Source organism: Rhyacophila brunnea, unplaced genomic scaffold (genome assembly GCF_057557595.1).
Source record: "Rhyacophila brunnea isolate RB1 unplaced genomic scaffold, BYU_Rbru_1.0 scaffold_1, whole genome shotgun sequence".
Lineage (NCBI taxonomy): Eukaryota > Metazoa > Arthropoda > Insecta > Trichoptera > Rhyacophilidae > Rhyacophila > Rhyacophila brunnea.
The window spans coordinates 23,469,886-23,492,718 of record NW_028232751.1 but is presented as its reverse complement, the minus strand read 5'-3'; the positions used below and the strand labels follow the sequence as shown (position 1 = coordinate 23,492,718).

Below are 22,833 nucleotides of genomic sequence, written 5' to 3'. Positions count from 1 at the left end.
AATTATTAATATATACGTGCATTACTAGGAAAATCAATATGAAATATCAAAATGACATTTCAGTATTCTATATTTATTCAGTATTTCTATCAACTTCAAAAAAGGTATTTGTTTATACATTGTTATGTTCAAATAACATAACACACAAGTATACATAATGATATCTGCCGATATAATGGCAACACCATTTCGCCCGGCCACCTGTAAAAAACATAGCGACATGGCAGCCGAAACGTCAACACTGAAGTTGTTTCTGACAGGTTCCGCCGATTAAGGATGATATAAAAAGATAATCCGGCGTGATTACGAGGCTTTTTTATACCCAGCCGTCGTCGAGTCCAGTGTTAGCGTAAGCCCCCGGTGAACTTAGCAACCGGTGGGCTTACTTTAAATTCAGTGCACCGTTTTAACCTAAAAGAACAATGTCAAAGGACTGTCATCATCGAGTTGAACTGCAAGTATTAATCTGTATCGTTCCCGTGGTCTTTTAGTATTTAGCATCCGGACATCGTGGCTAGTATTATATTTCTATAGTTAGTTCACCATAGCTCCGTTCCAATCTATTTAAATTCAATTAAATTCTGGTGCTCATAGTTTTACCATGTCAGATGTATTCACCATTGTCTTATGAGAAATTATATTTATTTATTTATTATACTACCGCCGACTTTTATTTAACTGTACCTATTCTTTATTTTGATACATCTGACATTATCCCCTCCGGGGGCTGCATTTCTAGTATTCTCATTTCAGAACATTCGCGGCCATAAGTTTAAACCGTAAGTTATATTGTTGGAAGGCACGCGAGCGGCGTAAGGTCCCGGGATCGAGACCTACTTCCCGAAACTAACGTTACTCCTCGCTCTATCCGAATTCCCTTTTCCGTATTTTATAATTCCAATTCCCCCTGATGTATATATATATGATACCCCCTCGTAGATCCTATTTAGGTACCCTTAACATCATATCATATTAACATAGAATTGTCAATTTTATATTATGATTCAACTGAAAATTTAAAAACGTGGTGTATAACAAGTTCTTTTTTATCTTGTGATTTTTTTTATTACATAATGTATTTTTTTAACACTACCTATGATTTTTATTAGGAACATAGCGATTTTTTTTATGAAAATACGTTGCTAAAATGTATGTAGTTGAGCAGAAAGTTGCAGGTATTTGAATGTATTTAAAAGCTCAAACCAAACCAAAATAACGAAAAACAATAAAATTATTGATACTTTTGTTGAACTAATAATAATAAAATTTAATACAACATTTACGCGGAATCGTCAACCCGCAACTGACGTCAAAATACGAAGCTTGCAATTGATACTATCTATTGATAATAATTAATCTCAAACTTGGTAACAATCAAAGATATTAAAAACCGTCTCGAAAAATCGCAAAAAGGGACTACTAGGCTCTGGTCCACATATTTAGCTACAAACTAATGACTTCGCGTTGCAGTTTCACAAACGTAAAAAAATAGTGTGAATTTCTCTACAAGACTTCTTTATGGATCATGTCCAATCTTTATAAGATCATATTTTGAGCCTCCACATAGTGAACCAAGATGGCCAAGCGGCGTACGCGTATATATACGGCTTCTAATACTCAGATATCCCGAGTTCTGTGCTAGCTCAGGGTATTGGTGGAATCCGGGATTCACAAAAAAAAATTAAATAAAACAGTCTTTTCACACGTGGTTTTATATTTTCATTATCGTTATTGACACTACAATAAACTTAATGCTATACAGGTCGCGTATTTAGACGGTAAGTTAGTTTCTTAATTACTATTTCTTAAGGAGGATCACTTATATTCTAATTATTAATATCTAGATTTATTTTATTTTGGCGCGTTGCGAGCTAATTTTAGCGTCCACTTCCGATAGTGTCTTTTGTCTACTGCCTTTAAATGTTTGAAAACGGCCGCCTGATAATTCGGCGTGTACAGTTTACAAAAGAAATCTCATGCTATCTCTCTTCCACCATTGCATCTTTTACATCCATGTCTTTCATACTCATAAAAAATCTTACATAGACTTACAAGCTATTCCTATTACAAAATATTTACAATTTTAATGCTATGAAACTTAATACTTAAAACTATTGGTTTGAAATTTTACATCTAGGTACATATTATAATTAGTATTCTAAATCTAACACTTTCTTTTTAGTCCAGCGGCTCGCAAACTGGGTAAAAATTTCTTAACCCCTTGGCTGCTACGATATTTTTAAAAATCCGGGCGAGGATTGCTACCAATAATTGTCGATAAATGAAAGTATTGTATTATTTTTAGACACCTTACCAGTCTAATTGATTCTGCGAAATCGGAATATTATGAAAACACATTTCGTAATTAATTTATCGTTTTGAATAGATAATGAGGCAATTAGATATCCCGCGCTGCATCTACTGTTAAAAGTAATTGACATATCTCTTTCTCGCTCTATCATACGGGTGATCGCGAGAGCGAGCGAAATGCACGATCCGCGCACAGAGTTTTGATTTTTACCAGTTATTGGAAACAATCGGTTATCCCACACGAGGGATAATACAAAGTAGTGGAATAAGGAAACTACCCGGCCGAAAAGAAAAAATTTGCATGGTGGCCTCGGTAAAAGATCGCGTACAATATGCGTGATTTGTGAAAAAGGTCTTCATGGTGTCTGTTTATTGTAACATTTAAAATATGTATTGCAAATGATTTTATTTCATTATTTTTTTATAAATGAAAGTGTTTTATATAGCAAAAATCCACTTTACTTTAAACACTGAGTTGAGTAAAAGTATTTCCTATTGTTTCAAATGCATAAAATAAAATAAAACATTGTCCTTCCACCAAGAATTTGACTGTAAACCAATTTGTATATGGTGAACTGAAATTTGTATTTGGAATTGTTTTATTGTAAAAAGGGTGATGCCATGAAAAAAAAAATACAATCGTTATAAGTTCTAAACTTACCCACTCACAAAACATATATGAATCGGGTTATATTACACAACAATAAAACTAAATAGATAAAACAATGTTTCTTACCACTGGTGCAGTAGTATGTTCCCAAATTAACTTAACATTTCAGGCATCAAAGGCAAAACGACGATCGTTGTTAGCATTACTGGCCATTATCAAAAACAGCGATATATCGTTGCGTAGCATTGTAATGGTTAATTAATTATTCATACTAACAGTTTGGTAATAGTCTACTTGCATTCTATGAGTTTATTTCACAAATTTGCGAGGTGTGTAAAAAGACAATCCGTCACGACGAGTGGATTATCAGCCAATAGGTAATAATTTAGTGTACCTAGGTAATCTTATTTAATAATCACAATCAATATTTAAAAAATGGCTGTCATGCGTACATCTATGTCAGAAAATTGGAATGGCAACTGAGCGATATTAATATTAAATCGGTGGAGTTTAACAAAATAAATTAACTTAACAATAATGCCGGCTATTCGATGCTTGCATTCTGACGGTGCAGCTTTACGACAGCGAATCATAGCACTTTACAAAAGCACAGAGCAACCGTATACTGAGCTTCGAGAGCATAATGTGATTGCAGCGGATACGAAGAGATAGAGAACGCATTATGCAGCCTCTTATCACGGCTACGTGGTGCGGATGCCAGAAAAGAACCTCAACCAAGCTTGCCGATTTTTAAAGTCTACGGATTTCAGAGACCTGGAAAGCCGTTAAATACTATCTATCTAGCAATGAATCCTGTGGGGGTAGGCAGATTGAGCATCGCTTGGGAGCGGCAGTTACCCGAAGGGCGGCAAATCGAGGAGAATCATTATTTATATAATAAATATCAACCAAAACTTAGTACTTAATAACGGAATATCTTTCATCTACACCCTTCGCTACTGATATAAGGGGACCGGAACAATTTTCATTTCTTTAATCGTAGTAATCCATCTACGGATCATTCCATGTAGGGCATAAAGCTCAGGGATTAATATATTTATCTAAAAGACTACGAGGAATGGAGTAGGTATGAGGAACTGACGTACCGGTTGACTATTAAGCCTGTGATTGACACTTCAGTGATTGAGCATTTTGCTAGTGGACTGTATTATTGGAAGGTGATGCTGGGAATTCCGGTTATAGGGGAAGGGGGTGATTTAGAAGATGACGAGGCACTGATCTTTTGATGTGATGCGGGCAGGCGCGTACTGGCATGGGTCACGTGTCCTACACTCACGCTCTAGTTTGTTTTGGGTCACCCTGTTCGCGGCACTTGGTACACAGTTTTATTGATGATACATGAGGGTCAATGAAAGATGATGATGTTTGTATTGAATGATTGATCAGATACCCTGTGCTAGTAACACGGCTTGAGTCGAGGTTCTGATAGTTGTATTGAGTCCTTGCTAAACGATTGTCACGCTGTATCAAGTGCACTCACTCGTTGTTTTCGCATAACTGAATGTCTCTTGCATTTACGCTCGAATTCCCACCGTAACTCCGCGCTTGCCTGGTCTTGTGACAATGCTAAGAAATTAGGAGGTGGGTGGGGAAATAAGGAATAAATGCTACTAAAAATGACTTAATTGCTCCAAGGAGGGCGCCCTCCCAAGATAGCAGGTGTGTCAGTAGGTACCTATGTATGTAATCTAAATTGGTAGGTTTCTTGTTTATTTCCAAGTAATTTTTATTTCCAAGAACGTCGATCCAGTGTTGCATATGTAGACCGTGCATATCTACCTAGCGACCGTCACACGTAACCTTCGAAACATATATATACTTGTCTTGGATGCGGCGATCGATTTAAATCGGTAAATTCATTGGAATGACCAATTCGTAGGTATTTGTATGCGTCCTAGCGTCTTCGACTCGCAGCCCGAAAATCATGCAACTTGTCGATTGCAACAGTAGATGTTTTTTTTTTTTAAATAAAAAGTCACAATCGACCGTTCTGCGGAGCTCTATTTGGCAACATGTGTTTTGTGAACAACAATGACGTCACAACTAGTCGACACGATATGACGACACGTATGCGAGACTAGTTTTGATGTGAGAGCCGGTTTATGTTCTTTCTAACAATTAACATTATATATTATACTAGGTAGGCAACTACATTTACAAAATTTAATGAAGCGGGATGTTAGTAATGTTGCTGTGATGCCAACCGTAATATAATAGTCTTAGTTCAATAATAACAAATACGTGCAAACGACTGTCAAAGACTGACGTACTGACAAAGTTTAATGTGCACTATTTATGTCGAATCTTAACAACCTAACTTCACTCTTTGCCACTAATACCATTACACTTTATTATAATAGTCTCGCATATAAACCATCATAATATGGGCTATTGGCGAAAGGCGAAACCCGGGTCATAAAAACGACTGAAAAGAAAATTGGTTGTACAAAATTTAAATCCATTAGAATATATTAATATTATAATGACAAAATTATTTTGAAAAATACTTACGGTATTCGAATCTGCGAGCAATCAACGGTTTTAGAAGCACATATTCTGCCATTTTCATAGCGCGGAGTCTACATACAACAGTAAATATGTATGTACTATTACCAAATACACCCACCCAAAGAATGTCTTTAATATCATATAAAAAAAATATTCTCAATATCAACGTACCCATGACAAAAGTTGACAAAGCCTGCCTGCAAAGAAACGTTTCTTATAATATTATTATTATCGCAAAATGCATTTGTTAATGCAATAATTAGTATAACACAAATTATGACTTAATAAGTAGAATTGAACAGTAAACATATTATTAAATATATCGATGACCCAATCACATGAACGTTTTTTAACTGCAACCGGTTTCGTCCACCCAGAGGCTAGTCTAGTCAGTACGATAAAAATTGCGTTTTATTAAATTAAATCAATAATAGAATTCATTTCCACCATGAATTTACAGTTAACATAATTAATAAAAGAAATATTATATTAAACAGAATTATACGAGTGAACACAGTTTGAAAACCCCTTTTTTTGAGAAAAAATAGGTTTAATAGTATTATTTCGATCAGGGTTGGCAAACCTTTTTACGTACGTGGGCCAAAATTTCAAAATAAACTCAAGTGACAATAATTAGTGACAAATACCATATTCGCAATGGAAGGGCAGATTATGAGCGAACGCGGGCATGGAAAGTTAGAGTGTGACACACACACTGACAACGAATGCAGTCAATTTTAACTTATATAACAAATTCATACAATAAAGTAGGTAAAAACTTTATCACCTACCTATTAAGTCAATGATCACAATAAAAAATATAACAATAAATAATAATAAAAAATTAACAAATAAATTATGATTAGTTGAAGTATTTGAAGTGAAGTGGAAAAAAGTAGCATGTAAGAATAATATCGAATATTTGTTTCACAAGATTGATATCATTGATATAGGTATCTCATTAGTAACCTCCGTTAAATTCCCAATACGTTGCTATGTTCCCAGAATTGACAATTTTACACCTCTTGAGTGTAGTAAGTATTTTTATTGATTACATTTACCAATGATCTATTATTATGTTTTGACGATTAATACTCATATCAAATGTATTATTAGTGAGAAGGTAGGGTTATTTTACAAACACCTCAACTATTCATAATTTGTTTGTTATATTTTTATTGTGAACTTAATGGTAGGTGATAAAGTTTCACCTAATTTATTGTATTACTTTGTTATATAAGTTAGAATTATTAACTGTATTCATCGACAGTGTGTATTTACCTTTTGGTAAATGCACATAGTGCCCGAAGGTGCCGAAAGGCGAAACTCGGGTCGCAAAAAACGACTCAAATGGAAAAGTACAAAACTTCAATCCATTAAAATTTATTCGTTTAGTTTACTTACATTCAAATATATAGGTACCTATGTTGAATTTTTGAGTAAAATATTCGGTTAGGTAGAATATATTAAAAGTGTATTTACATAACAAGTTTTAGGTAGATAGGTAGGAAGGTACCTAATATTGTATTATTAGGTTCCTACATTTATTCCTTTATTTTTATGGAAAGTAAAAAATATTTTGTGTAGTTTTCGTATGTTATTTTGTTATGAGGTTTTTTGAGATGAATATGTACGTATATTATGTTATTTAAATATCATAAGTAGGATTATAAAATACCCATACGATGTGTATTTATGAACTGCATTTTGTTTTTATATTATTAAAATGTATTGTCTAAAATAGGTTGTCATTGAAAATAAATGTATTAATATAATTGTCGTTTTATTTATCAATTTTGCTTAGCACTGCATAATATTGTGTTTTATTTTATTTTATTATTTAATATAGGTACTGTCTTTTCATCAAGGCTTTACTGTGAGTTAATACCGTTGAAGAAATTCATATGTAAGTATTATTATAAAAATATGACTTAGCAAATAGTGAATATTATTAATTACTATAAGGTTACTTTCATATTTATCCATCAACCTACTGAAATATTTACAGCAGATTATTTTCTTAAATATTTAAAGATATTTTTATTTACCCTAAAACACACTTTAAAATGTATTGTTTTAATTTAAGAAAAGTCTGAAAGAATATTATTTTCATTCAAACTGGCTCAATTTAACTAATAAACTAGAAACAGGCAAAAAAATAAAAAAAACACACGACGAAATAAATAACAATAGCTTTAGTGTTTTATGGTTGTATTTTAAATCATATACATTTAATAAACTAAAAAAAAATACCATATACGAATACATATATTTTGGTTACTGTTTTTATTTGGTGTTTTTCCTCGCTTTGAGTTTCGCATAACATATACTTAATTATCCCCTTTATAGGGACACCTACAGATTTGTAAATATAAATAAAAATACGTAAATTTAATTGTGCACATCTTTAAAAGACGAGGAAAGGATTCCATTATTTTTATAAACATCATATATATACTATACTTAAATAAAAATGACTAAAACTTCCAATAAAGTTACAAATTCGCTTTGTCAACATAATATCTAATGTAATATGTAAATACCTTTCAAGTAGTTTACCTACTTATATTGTTTGTAACTTCATAATCTTCAAAATAATTATTTACGGGTGATATAGGTACACATATAAAGTTCAATAATAATAACATGAAATCGAGAAAACGCCGAAAGACAATATTTTAACTAATTAATTCATTATTAATATTTGATGTTTTTAATATGAATAGGTAGGTATACACAAAAATTATTTAATTATGCACATCTTCAAGTTCTGGCGAGAAAAGAATTCTTTTCTTTTATAAACAGCATAAAGCATGAATAATAATTATTATCTATCATAATAAAAATATATTAAGTGCAAAATGTATTAGGTACAACCACTAAGTAGATTAGAAGAATTTATTAAAGTGTCGTGTCTACTTTCTCTACGAAGTCGTTACGTAGGTCTTTTCCTTTGCGCATTTTATTCAGCGGTGCGGCGTCCAATCTCCCGGCGGCCAGTTGGGCCGGTGTCAAATTGGGCCGGCGCCCGATTGTACCGGCGTCCGATCGTCCCGGAGGCCAATTGGGTCGGTGTCCGATTGTACCGGCGGCCAATAACCGGAGGCCAATCGGCGGAGGCCAGTTCGCGGTGCCAAATCGTCCTAGACCCGCATATTATACCTGGCAGCATGGCCACCCACTTACCATGAGTGGAAATCCCGTAATTTTCACCGAAATCCGACGCATCTCACGAGTGTTTAGTCTTGTCGAAAAAAGTTTTTAGCACGATTTCGCCCTGGAAGCTAGGAGAGACACGTCACCCGCGCCCCCCCCCCCGCCGTTGCGGGAGGCTGCCTATTTCAAAATAAACACCACCCATCTTGACATTACAAAAGTGTACCACTTAGTGTTCTCGTGTTAAAATTAATCGAACAAAAGTTACCCCATCTTAACAAAAGTGAAATCCCTCAATGGTAGTGAAATGCGAAGTCTTAAGACGTCTCCGTCCCCCTCACTTAGAATCAATGTACCTAATATCATTATAACATAATGTCCATGTTTGAATCATTGAGAAAATTATAACTCTGTGCAGAGTTATTAGAGCAATACTGAAAACTATTTTAAACCCCCTCCCCCAATTATTACGAATATTTTAATAATCCAATCGCTAAAAACTTGTTTCACTATCATACCTAATTACTGCAAACAAACCCCGCCCCATATTTAATAGGTAGGTATCTCTTACTAAAACGCCATATTAGGTACTAACATTTACGATCAAACATCTAAATAATATCGAAACAATCTATTCTGTCTTAAAGAAATTGAACGCGTCCCTTCTGCGAAAGTATCCCTTCCCCTGCACACGCGCACTATCACAAAGTGGATTGTTTTTTTTTTTTTTTTAAATAAGTAGGTAGGTACACAAGAAACCCGAATGACAGAGTTACCGAAAATAACGCCGCTGCGTCGCGATAATAAATAGGTAGGTACTTAAATATTAATGTTAATGTGTTTTATTAATAAATTTATTTGACAATTAATCACAAGACAACAAAAACACACCCTCCAAACCAAAGCCGCACCGCACCACACTCGGTCATAATCGAGCGTGTCACGGGGCACTACGTTTGAAGTGAAGCATCACTGTACACTTGTTTACGCCCGGTAATGTCTCAGAATCAGCTGATACCCAAGAGTAACGTCATCACGCTCTGAGAGAGCTCTGATTGAGTTTACTAATTAAATTTGACTCTAATGCAAAGTGCCGGGGAGAGAAAAGGCACAGGAAACTAACAAAAAAGAAAATGAATTAAGAATTTATTATATAAAAAATATATATATATACGTAGAGCAAAATTATGTGATGAGATCTTCACGCCCGCAGTAAGACGCCGCAAATTTTTAAAATGCAAGATAATTGGCCTTTGTGGGGAACAGGTTGGACGGTCCGATGGGCCGAACAGCTAGTTGAACCGACTTGAACAGCTCTTCCTTTTCCGTGCACATTTTAAGATATTCCCAGATGATGTGGTTTGCATCCAGTATTTTTCCGCCACATGGACTTGTTGAACGGGTAACAAAACCAAGCCCAAAGAGCCTGCTAGCGAAGCTCCAGGCAGAAGAAGTCCAGTCAAGAATTGACCGGTGTAATGATCTGGAGTCAAAGCGGTTATCTCCATTCGTCATTTGATATGGCTATAAGACTGTGAGAGATATCAATTATAGAGTCAACATAGAGTTAAATCTTAATCTGTCTACATAGTGGTTGCGGCGTCATGAAAAAATGGCGAGGTTTGCGTAGGTAGCGAAAATTGAGCCGTGCAGCGTAACAAATTTACTATGAACGAATGGTGTTTCGTATTCGAAAGCTTGCATATATAACAGCTGTGAAAAACTGCAGCGTGTGTGTTTTTGTTGGTTTGATTAATATTTTGCAATATTATTGTACCTATGTATAATTTGTAAATGCATATTTGACTCGTACGCGGAGGTGTTAAATTGAGGTGGGTTCACATCGTTCACTATGCCTAAAATACTATACTTTTGATATCGGAAAAAATACGCAAAAAGTACTACCTACTTTTACCTACTAAAATTTCTATATTTTCGTACAAGAAATTGATGCACGTACCGACTATAATTTCGCAATTAAAGAACATTTGGAGATCCTGGAAAAAAATGCTCGAAAATCGTACATAAAACAGTTAACTTAGAATAAAATATTTTTTTTTGAAGTCGTCGGTTAGCGTTTTTGGTTAGTAAAGATACCTAAATAAAAAAAGGATCTCGGAATTTCTTAAATTCTCCGTTATTTTTTGGTGAGAAGCAAAAACCTATACATTTTTAACATTATGAAAACGCGTTGGTACAGTCCTACAATTTTGTCTAAAGAACGGTTAAAAATGGAACTACGGACTATCGTATAGACGTCATTCGAATGTCAGATTCTGTCCAATTGCGAGTAGATATGGGAAATGAGTCACTTAATGAGGACTCCGACCGAATAGCTCAATTACGGATAGTGATTTGTTCGGACTAATTAGGTCAATTGTGTCTTTTGTTGCCGTAATAAAATGTATAGTTACTATTTCTTCCTATACTGCGCGCGCACTCTCGCGTATCTCGTTCGCCTCGAACGAGATATTCCGTTCGCCGGGCAGCGTATTCTTCGCACCCACGTTTCTTCCTATACTGCGCTCGCACTCTAGTTCAACGGAACGACAAATTCAGTTCGTCTGGCAGCGTGTCCTTCGCATCCACGTTTCTTCCTATACTGCGCGCGCACTCTAGTTCAACGGAACGACAAATTCAGTTCGTCTGGCAGCGTGTCCTTCGCACCCACGTTTCTTCCTATACTGCGCTCGCACTCTAGTTCAACGGAACGACAAATTCAGTTCGTCTGGCAGCGTGTCCTTTGCACCCACGTTTCTTCCTATACTGCGCTCGCACTCTAGTTCAACGGAACGACAAATTCAGTTCGTCTGGCAGCGTGTCCTTCGCACCCACGTTTCTTCCTATACTGCGCGCGCGCTCTAGATCAACGGAACGACATATTCAGTTCGCCTGGCAGCGTGTCCTTCGTATCCACGTTTATTCCTATACTGCGCGAGCTGGCGAGCACTCTTGCGAATCTCATTCGCCTCAAACGACATAAGCGCCAGGTGACACGGGACCGATTTGTTCGCTGGCTAAAGATTAGTTTTAAAAGATACGTTCGTTCGAGAACGACGCATGTCTAATTGCGAGTCTCGATTGGGTAGTTTTCGACTGTGGCCACTGTGGGTCTCCCATCCATTCCACAGCTGATAAGTTTGTAGGTCTGTAAAGTTTTTCCGAAATAAAAAAATATAAAAAGATGGCAGCATTGTCCCATGTGGAGAGATAGCAACACTCTGCTACGATGTCAGATGTCAGTTCTTCTATAAACTTTAAGAAATCGCTTGTCCCATTGCCGACTCAAACGATGGCGGTGCTTGTCCTCAATGTGATAAATATTTACGCAGAATGGACGTAAAACGCGAACCAGACGAATTACAAGCAGATGCAGAGCATCAGCATTGGTTTAATGTACCCATAGAGAATGCAGACGCAACAGATGTCGACATCTACATAAAGCAAGAATGCGCAGATGACATGACGCCAACAGTATAATTGTGGTTAGTTTTTTTTAAACAAATTTTATCAAGTGCCATTCTAAAGATATTAGACGTCAGTTCAGTTGTCCGTTCAGTCGATGTTTCCGTTTCGGTCCGTTCAGTTTCGAAACGGCGGTGGATTTGGATGATCAGTTTAGTTAGTATCCGTTCAGTATCAGTTGATAGTCCAGTTGGGAAAATGCGATGTATATTTACATTTAGTACCTCTATGATATTTACGTATTTTTTATCAACTAAAAATGACTATTATCTTTATAATAATTTTCTAAACATATTGGTAGGTATACTACAGTACCTATATTTGAAGAAATAAATATATATTACTTATAATGATTCAATCAATTACACAGTAATTTACACGACAATTATTGAACTGGGAAATCTATCAACAATCTAAAATCGGAATACACATCAGTTTAACTGACAGCTCTACTGAAATGGTGACTGGGCGAACACCAAAACTGAGCTTAAAAGCACAAAAGAACCAAAAAATTACCAAGTTTCACATCACAACGTAATATATATTACTAGCTGAGCCAGCTGGCTCTCACCAGTCTGTCTCGCTAGGTCTTGCAGACAGCTTGGCGTCCTAATGACATGATATTGGATTTTAATAAAATTGTGAAGAATGCAGAGACGGCGCCATTTGACATGTCGCTGATTTGTCACTTTTACAATTTGTAAGTCGTTACTATCGATATAAATTTGGCATCATATGTATAGTCTTTTATGGATTTTGGCCTTCAGGATATCATCTGATACCATCCCAGGCTGCTAGACCTAGCAGAATAGCTGACAATTTGATTGCGATTGAATATAATGTAAATATTAATCTCGTGCGTATCCCTTTGATGTAATAGAAGAAGGTTAGCCATATAAAAAATAAATTTAAACTATTAAGTTATTTTGTTTCATTGAAAAAATGCTTGCAGCCATAGAATAATATTTAAAAAATCAAAATTTGAATTAAAATTTTAGCGATAATATAATGTTTTCCGATCGAAACAAATGTTGATAAAAGAAGAAACACATAGATCTGAGAGGAAGTAATGAGGTTGGAAAAGATTTCGTCTAGCAGTGTATTGATCTAAATTGATTATGATAATAGCATTATAAATAGGTAGATTATGTATATTATATAGCGATTATTCATAGGATCAAAAAAAGTGGAATTAGCTTAGAGAGGCCCTCATCCAGCAGTGGATTGACCTGGTCTAATAATGATAACGATGAAATGAATATATTATATTAAAATATTGTATAAATGCAGCAATGTATATATTAAATAGGAATGGAATTAGTTTTGAGAGGCCTTCATCGAGCAGTGGATTGATCCTGGTTCATGATAATAATGACGATGTAAATGGGTAGGTAAATATTAATATCACCAATTTTAATAGACATAGCAGTTCATATGACCAATAGGATTATTTATACAACCTTCATCCAGTAGTGGAATGCAAATAAGCATAGTGACAAATATTAATTCTTCTATATAACCACGCAAATGGAAATAATGCATAATACGACGTAGACGACTCATAGTGTGATTAGGGTATGAAATTATCATAATTCACTATTTTATTTGCTTATACGCATGCATGCATTTTACTTATATTATGTAATAAAATATTTACAATATAAAATAAAATAATATAAACGTTGAGTAATATAAACCTAGTCAATTACCTATTTTAAAAATGTGTTTTCCGCTGTATTCCTCATAACCGAACTGTACCAGTATGGACCTAATAGGTTAACCGAGTGGCTAACATCCATTTATCGTAAAAATACAAAATCTGTACTAAATGTGCCGCAGAGGTGGACATGAGATTTTACAACTTTCTTTTTAGACCAAACCAAACCTAACCTGGAGTGAAAATAGTTAGTTTTATCACCACCTCAATATTTATAATAAATAAATTTTCTTCAGTGGGTCCAATTTCAAACAGTTTGAAAAATGTAACACTGATCGGTACTATCAAAGATAATTGAAAAGCTTGAGCAGTATAGTGCATAATATTATTATTCTAAACAAATTAATAGTTTGAAAGTCAAGACAACATATCACAAAATATGTTATATATTAAATCCATTAGAATTTAAATTCAAATTCCATCGTTATACATTAATATATACATTAATGTAGTTGTTGGTTAGTTTTTTATAATTCATTAAACCCTTTCTAAACCAAACAATAGTAGTTAAAATATTATTCTATCTATTAAATATCCAAAATGATGTATGATTTAATAGCATCATTTTAAATATTTTATGGACAGATACGTATCATGGCTTTGTTTTCCCAGGGTTAATTTGAATTTTAAAAACTAATCAACACCATTTGTAAATTGTAGTCTTAGTTCAATGTAAACAAATACGTATAACTGACAAAGTTTAGTCTGTACTATCTATGGTGGATCTACCCTACCTCCACCCATCGCCACTACAGTATAGTCTAATTTTTCATACATTTAGATTATTGCGTTATAATACGTTTTATTTATTCAATGGGGGAAGATCCCATTAGATTGAAAAAATGTAAAAACTATTTCTCAAACTGTCTTTTAAGTTACTCGTAATTACCACCCTGAAGCGGTGTGTCCATATGCTTTGCTTAGGAACAAAAATGGTATTTTATTTTAAAATTCTTTAAAGTACTTAATATACTAATGAATAAATTCCAACATGCTAAATATATTATTTAACAAATTATCTGGGTGGGGAAATAAAAAAGTATTATTTTTATCATGTACAAAAGTGGAAAAAATAGCAGGTATCTACTTACATATTATTGTACCTAATTGTGTAATAAAAATTTCATAATTGACTATATTTCACTATAAGTATATTATATTTCACTTATAAGTGATGAATGATAAAAAAAGCAAACAACATGCATAATAAAAAGCATTATTAGAATGTTATTTTTATTGAGTAGGTATTAATAGTTACTAATGATATAAAAGAAGAAGAAAGGTTACTGTAATTTTATATACAATAATTATTATCATAAAATATATAAACATCAATAATTTTTAATAACCTACTTGTATTAAACGTCACATCAATTTCATTTACCTACCTAAATGTAAAAATAATACAATTATTACTGAATCACGATAACTACCTATCTATTATATATGGAAGTATGTGATACTTCGACCTTGATCTGACAATAGTATCTATCAGACATTTATAGCCAATTTTTCAGGAGGTTCAAAACACTGTTTTTGTCGGTATCAGTGTTATTTTTATTTTTCAAGTGAAATGATTTAATATTAGTACTAAAACAGTCATTTAAAGATGTATGGAAATTGTAATGTCATAATAAAATAAATCAAGCAGATAGATAATATTTCTTTTTAGTTTTTAGACACTTCAATGCAGATAGACACCATTCTCCACGTCAAATTTGAGCATTTTAGGATTTTTTTCGTAGAACAATAATATTTCCATTCGATCCGTCACCATTTTGTACAAAATACACCAATAACCTAAAATTCGCCAAAACTGCAGATAGATACTATTGTCAGATCACCGTCGACTTACTATAATATAGAGAAGAGCGTAATATGTGCCTATATAATGTAGTTTCTTATTTATTAAGTCTGGAATTATTCAATTTATTGATAGAAGTGTTAAAATTATCTTCATCTTACAATAAATGTCTTGATTGAAATTGATTATTATTTATGGGTGCTAATAGACATGTAACATTTTTTCGATTATTCCTGCAAATTCTAAATTTGAATTCTGACACGTCAAATGAACTTGTTTTAGGTAGCTCGCGAAAGAAAACAAATGACAATCCTTAGTCTATTAGTTTGACAGATAAATAGCAGTAACGTGGTTTTAGCTTATATTTTCGTAATAATTAGTGAGGAAATATGCATTTAATTCTTGTAGCACGCCAATGTGCCGCTTACAAATTTGAATAGTTTTGTGGAATATTAATTCAGATTTGTGAAATATCGGTTACATAGAAAGTATTAAGCGACAATATAATCAATTTGAGGTAGACGGACAGCAAGATGCGAAAATGTATGGTGACGGATATAAAACGCTATTTAAAAACGATATTATCTGTGATTGTGTCGAGTTTTATCAGATTGTGCCGGATTTAAATGGAAGTAGATTCGGGACTCCAAAAATTGAAGTGAATTCCTTTAATAATCAACAAAACGGTATTTAAATAAAAAAGTCGGTGCGTTTTCCAAAATCTCTTAGGATAATAATATATAGAAGATTATATAATATTGATATTATGGTAGGGTTTGTTTGAAATTTAATTAAATTAACTGCACGGTATTCAGTGCTCGAATTGGACCGGAACCCACCGGAGCGCCGTTCCGGTTCGTAAAAGTTTCGTGTAAATATTAATTTGGCCGTGTGAGCGAGATATGTCATATAATAAAGAAATCTAACACACTTATTTTTTTAAATACATTATACAATATACAATAGAACAATGTTAAAATTTTCGTAAAATTATCGAGCGCTCCGGTTCGTAAAATTTTCCATTTCGAGCGCTGACGGTATTGCATTTCAGAAACAAACTGTATAGTACCTACCCTTTATATCGTCGGTGTTTTGTGAAAAGGGCGAATTACCTAACCAAAATGCTATTTTACAGGAAGAGGATTTTTAATTTTGACATTTATTTATTGATTACCTGTGGTTGATAAACGTCTAACAAGTTTATAATAAAGTTTAGAAAGAATACTCTCTTTATATGCATTATAATATAATATTTTAAAAGCCGTAATATGTCACATTCATTTTTTATTCGTAATGCTAAATGAATGTCTGCTTTTACGATTATCGTTTTTAAGTAGGTACTTTCCTGTGGAGATAGAAATTCGCAGTTTTAACACAAGTACCTACATATTGTTTTTTTCATTAAAATCTCGATTTCGCCAAAATGGTTGATTCGCCCTTTTTACAAAACACCGTTAAGTTGTGCGAATGAAATTTTATTAAATAACTTGCAATAAATTCTCTGTAGTAAAGAAAGTGTGCAGTGACAAAATCGATAGTATTTTTTATTTACAGGTGACACTGTAAAATAAGAATTATATTAAGGGGGGCATGCTCAGCGTAGGTCAAAATGGAACTTTTGTTCTATTTTCAAAGCATGATCCCGGACATACCTTAAACGTTGTAGATAATCTATTTACATAATTTTGACGCCTTATTATCCTTTATATTTATTTTAAACATTTGATGACGGCATAAAGTATTTTTATTACATAAAATAGTATTCTTTTAAACCTCTCGCTCTAATGTTTTAAAATATAGTCACATTTCATTACATAAATGTGCAGTGGTGTTAAGATTTTTTACATTTTTTTAATTTTTAAACGCATTTATAAAACCATCAGTATAATTTAAATCGACATTATTATAGTGAAATATTTACGATAAAAAATTATATTGATAATCTCTGTGATCCCAAATTTGACAAGAATTAGGCATTTTATTATTCAAAAAATGGGCAAGATTAACACATTTGAAGATAATTCTAAAGATACTAATTATAAGCTATGTCTTTGACCATTCAAGTGTGATAAACATTATACGAATAATGATTGCTCTATAATAATTATTGACCTAAGAATAAGGTAGTGTTTTTTTGAAATACGCCATTTCTTTTGGCATTCCCCAGTGGTTAAGCTACAACATAAGGCCGTAGCCATAAATTGACAAACTAGAATTGAACTAGGGAGTAAAATGATGTTAGCGCGCGTGTTTGAACATGTACCGTTTAAAAAAGTTAATAAAATAGTTCATTCAGTAATAAAGAATCAAACATTTTTAAAACCTTGTATATATTCAATATGGCGTAAAAAAATAATTAATAACAGGACATTTAAAATGGCTCAGCCAGTCTAATAGTCGTTGTTGTAGAAGCATATGTATACTTTGGAATCCAAGTAATAAATATTTGCATATTATGATATTCCACATAGGTACATAATATGATACACCAGAGTAGGGATTAGCCTTACGAGCGGTGGACATCACACACAGTCAGCCCCTCTCTTAACCTGCCGCGCTCTCGACTACCACTATCCAGACAAATGTCCATTATACCAGTACGTACGGTCACATTAGGTAAATCGCGAGCCTAATTTTACAAGGTTCTAAGTGTTCGTCCTTGAGAAAACAAACCCAACAATGAAGTACTATTCTTAGCTGCCTCATGTAACTTTTGTTTCACCAAGGACAAACACTTAGAACCTTGTAGTTCTCCACTCGCGAAATCTTGCATTAAATTAGCCAATCATCTATTATTATTTTTTCCAGCCTGGCACGATAGACGTTATCAACATAAAGGCTGAACCTCTTTGCCAATCGGAAAATTCAAATGTAGATTTCGTTGAAGACATGAAGCGTCCATTTGAATATGTTTATCCTGCACCCGGATGTTCTTACTCTGAATGGACGCCACTGTTAAATCAGGTATGCATTATTATTATTTACAATTAATCATACTATAACATTCTTCTTCTTTCTTCTCCTCTTCTTTTTCGGCCAAATCCGCTCCTTACTTGGTGCGTATGGAGACTATAAGGCGCCTCCAAGAATCCCTGTCGTTCGCTAGTCTTCTTGCATCGTTCCAGGTCAAACAAAATTTTCAAATTTATTTTTGCTTTACATGTAATGAACCACGCATTATAGACGTAAAATAGTGTGTGATCAAATACACCAATATTGAATGAGCGTCAGTGGATAAACCGAAAGCAGTTGTCAGAACGAAGGATGTTGTTATTATTGACACGTGTCAATCACATATTCTTCTACATTCGAGATCGGTTGCCTATTACTTTACATCCGTTAGGTATTTCAGTTCCCATTATTTCTGAGTTCCCAGGTCATAATTAACGTGACCATACGTTCCGTTTTGACGGGTCCATTCCGTTTTTAGGTAGCCTATCTCGTTGTCTCCAAGCACAGCTTCTGGACGCCGAAATGTCCCGCTTTCAGCAAGACAGCAACCGATGGTAACAATTAGAAATAGTTGAATGAGCGAGTTTAACCAAAATACCTACGTGGGAAGATATTTAAAGAGTAATTAATGGATTGAAAAGGAATTTATCACATGTAACCAAGATACGGAAGTGTTTCATGAGTAGTCACAGAAGGTACTTGATGGAATTTGAATTTAAATTATAATAGATTTAAGTTTTGTACTATTCCATTTGAGTCAGTCGGCACGTATACACCGATAGAAAGGGCCTTTTTCTCTTATGAATAAGATGTGGACGAGCGAAAAAACACAGTTGCAGGCCACAGTTCTGCAAGCAATGTTGATAACCAAAATAAATTTTAAGAAGTCCTGCCAAAAAAAACAAAAACCAAATATACTTAGGCAAATTTGAACTTCAGAAAAATATAAGACCACATAAGTTATTTATTTTCATGTGTTCATTCCTCTTTCATTAATAATTAAAAACTATAAAGAAATATGCATTTTCTTGAACACGCAATATACTTTTACCTAAAAATTAGTAGATGTCCCGTTATGAGGAAACAGTTAAATGGTCACGTTGGTCACTTTTTTCTAAATAAATTGAATAACCCTGTGAAAGCTCTCCAGATGATGACAGTCTATAATGACTATCTCCAGCTTTTCGGTTTGTTCAGGTGTTGGATCTGGGAGTCATCTTGAGTGAGGAACTTGGAGGAAGCCGTGTTTCTTGCTTATAACGCACAATAGAACCTGGCTTTTATTATTATCAACTTAACGTGAAACGTTATATACCATCGTGTTGCTTCTGAGTTTGGCTACCAAATTGAAATACAATGTAGTTACATAACCATATTATATTCTACTAAAATAACGAAAAATAATTATCATTAACTGTATATTTAACACAAAAACAAAAAATTAGCAATACGTACTCGCAGTTTTTAAATAAATGTAATCATTCAAATCCATATTTACCGGCGACGTTTACAAAAACTATTTAATTCAGCCGAAAAAATTCTATCTTACTATTACGCATGGTGCGGAGATATAAGCGTGTCTTATTTATTCCCACTCGCACTTATGGTTCGTTTTTGTTCAGGCCTTAGTTGAATCTATTTTAACGTAATGTAATATAATATTTATTTTTTTGTAGGTGTCTACCCACGAATGTTCCGCGGTGCATCACAATACAGAAAATGATAGTCCACAATCTAAATGCGCGGTGATACAGCATTCAGATGTAACAATAAGCAATCAAAACATCAAGCAAGAAATCTCATTACAGAATCTTCCAAAACTAAAACATAAGTCAAAGCCCAACATCAATTTCAAATGCAACGAATGTTCTTATACAACTAGGTCATCTCAACACTTAGCAACACATAAAATGACACATACCGGTGAAAAACCATATAAATGTAAAGAATGCCCATATGCATGCTCGCAATATGCTAGTCTAAGTAGACATAAAGTAAAACATAATGAGGAAAAATCACATAAATGCAACGAATGCTCTTACAAAAGTCGAACGTTGCTTACATTAAAAAGACATATGATGATACACAGTGGCGAAAAACCATTTAAGTGCGATGTATGTATATTAAAATTCAAAACAAATCGCCATCTCAGTCTACACAAGATGTCACATAGTGGTGAAAAACCATTTAAATGCGATGTCTGTTCATATACTTGTAGACAATCTGAACACTTGAAATCACATAAAATGAGACATACTGATGACAGGCCGTATAATTATGATGATTGCTCTTTTTCATGTAAAACACCTCATAATCTAAAAGTTCACAAAGTGATACATACTAATGAGAAACCGCATAAATGCCATAAATGTTCATTTGAATCTTCGCGGCTTAGTAGTCTGAAATTACATCAATTGACACATAACCGTGAAAAACCATATAAATGTGAAGATTGTTCTTATACTTGCATTCGTTCCCGAGATTTAAACTTACATAGGATGAGACATAGTGGTGAAAAACCGTTCGAGTGCGATGTTTGTTCTTTCAGATGCAAAACGTCTAAAAACTTAAAAATGCATAAATTAACACGCCATACCGATTGCTCGCGTTACATTGCGATGCTCGCTTTTAAGCGTTCTCCCGACCTTGTAATCTGACATTATTTGAAGCAGCTACTTCAAGAGACATGTTTCTATAGGAATAACAATAAATAAAATGGGTTTTTAGTGATCTTATAATTAAATATTTTTGGATAGTGCATCGTAACAATCACAAAAAGATAGAAACGTAAAAGTTTTGAGTGCCAAACGATCCAGACTCTAGTTGATAATTTATTTAAGTACCTATGTTACATTGTAATACACCTAGTTGCTAAGCATACCTTGTAATAATATAATTTCTGTATTAATATAAAATGACAACTTTACAGGAGAGACGAATTTGTGATTTTTAGTACTTCAACATCTGGCATTCGTGAATGGAAAAAGATCAAATTTATTTATTTATCAAAACAAGCATATTTTCTCGTGTTCTATTATAATATATATATATATATATATTTTTTATTATTATTATTATTTAACGCTCATAATGGAGATACATTTGTTTACCTCGAAATCTGTTGGTGGTACACAATAAAATATGCTAGGTAATAAACAACTGTAAGTCCAAGGGTTGTTTTAATTGACTCCTTAGGATTGGGAACAAATGGTATGAAATGCAACAAGTACACATGGTTTTTTTTTAAATAAAAGGGTAAGTTCTAGTTTCAATTTAGAAAAAAAACCCTTGGATTATAAGAATAATATGAGTTACAGCTGTTTACCATGTATGCAGGATAAGTAATGAAGTAACAATATAACAATAACTTCATTTCACGATTTTTGGAGTTACAATAGTTTACCTCTGGTATACAGATTTGTAAATCATTTGTTGTCTACACGCAGACTAGGGTTACCAACCCCGGGTCATGTAAGGCCATCCTCCCACGGCGCAACTTATGTCCGTCGGAACTGAAACTAAAATTCCAGCCAGTATCTAGCTAATGTATTTCAATGGCGGCTCGCTGACGGCGAGACCGGAATCTCTCAGCTTCAAAACGGTCGCGAAAAGATGCGACATGCTAGTCGCGCGGTCTCTGAAGTTTCTAGTCACCGTTAAACAGTGGTACCAACATCATTAGATTTCGGTGAAAAATCATATTTTCTTACCAAAATTGGTAGCACTTCGTAAAGCCGCTAGCGTCATATCGTAAAAACTGAAACAACCAGAGACGTCAAAACTCAAAAGTACAAGATGAGCGAAGCGAGCATGTTTGTATTTTCTTTTTGAATAGCAGGAGTGATGATCCTAACAAGCTCGAGGTAGCTTTCCTTGGACATTCTATAGAAAGCCAGAAATTTGGAATCGGTTTCTTGCAGTTCCTTTGCAGCAACAAATAGTCTGCAGTTTATGTTCCTTTCTATATAGGTAATAGGTAATGAATTCAATATTTTCTTTTATTTTGACTCCTGTATCTGTTGTATTGATACAAAACCAAAGTCTCCTCGTCGCTTGACCCGTTCGAAGACATTGTTTGTTAAATATTAACTTAAATTAAAATAACCTAATAAGCGCGCGTGTTTTGTACAACACAGCTGATAGTCCAGTTTGAGGTTATGTGATTATTATTTCAACTGAGTTTCAGTAGCGCCGTGTGCGAAGCATCACATTGGCCAGTTTATGAGATCCTTCACAAACCAGTTCTGTCAGATTTCAGTTGCGCCGTGGGAGGAGGGCCTTAATGTTTTT

General features: G+C 33.9%; 1 long non-coding RNA gene across 2 annotated transcripts; it reads left to right on the top strand.

Annotated features, from left to right (window-relative positions):
• The first annotated feature begins 212 nt into the window (after positions 1 to 212).
• On the top strand, positions 213 to 21,480 carry LOC147079589 (uncharacterized). Of its 2 annotated transcripts, none has more exons than XR_015070001.1 (3): positions 213 to 454; positions 18,400 to 18,555; positions 20,220 to 21,480. It is a non-coding gene; the product is annotated as an uncharacterized LOC147079589 (long non-coding RNA). The 2 variants fall into 2 exon arrangements; XR_015070002.1 differs by lacking the exon at positions 213 to 454 and adding an exon at positions 11,806 to 12,090.
• The last annotated feature ends 1,353 nt before the right edge of the window (positions 21,481 to 22,833 follow it).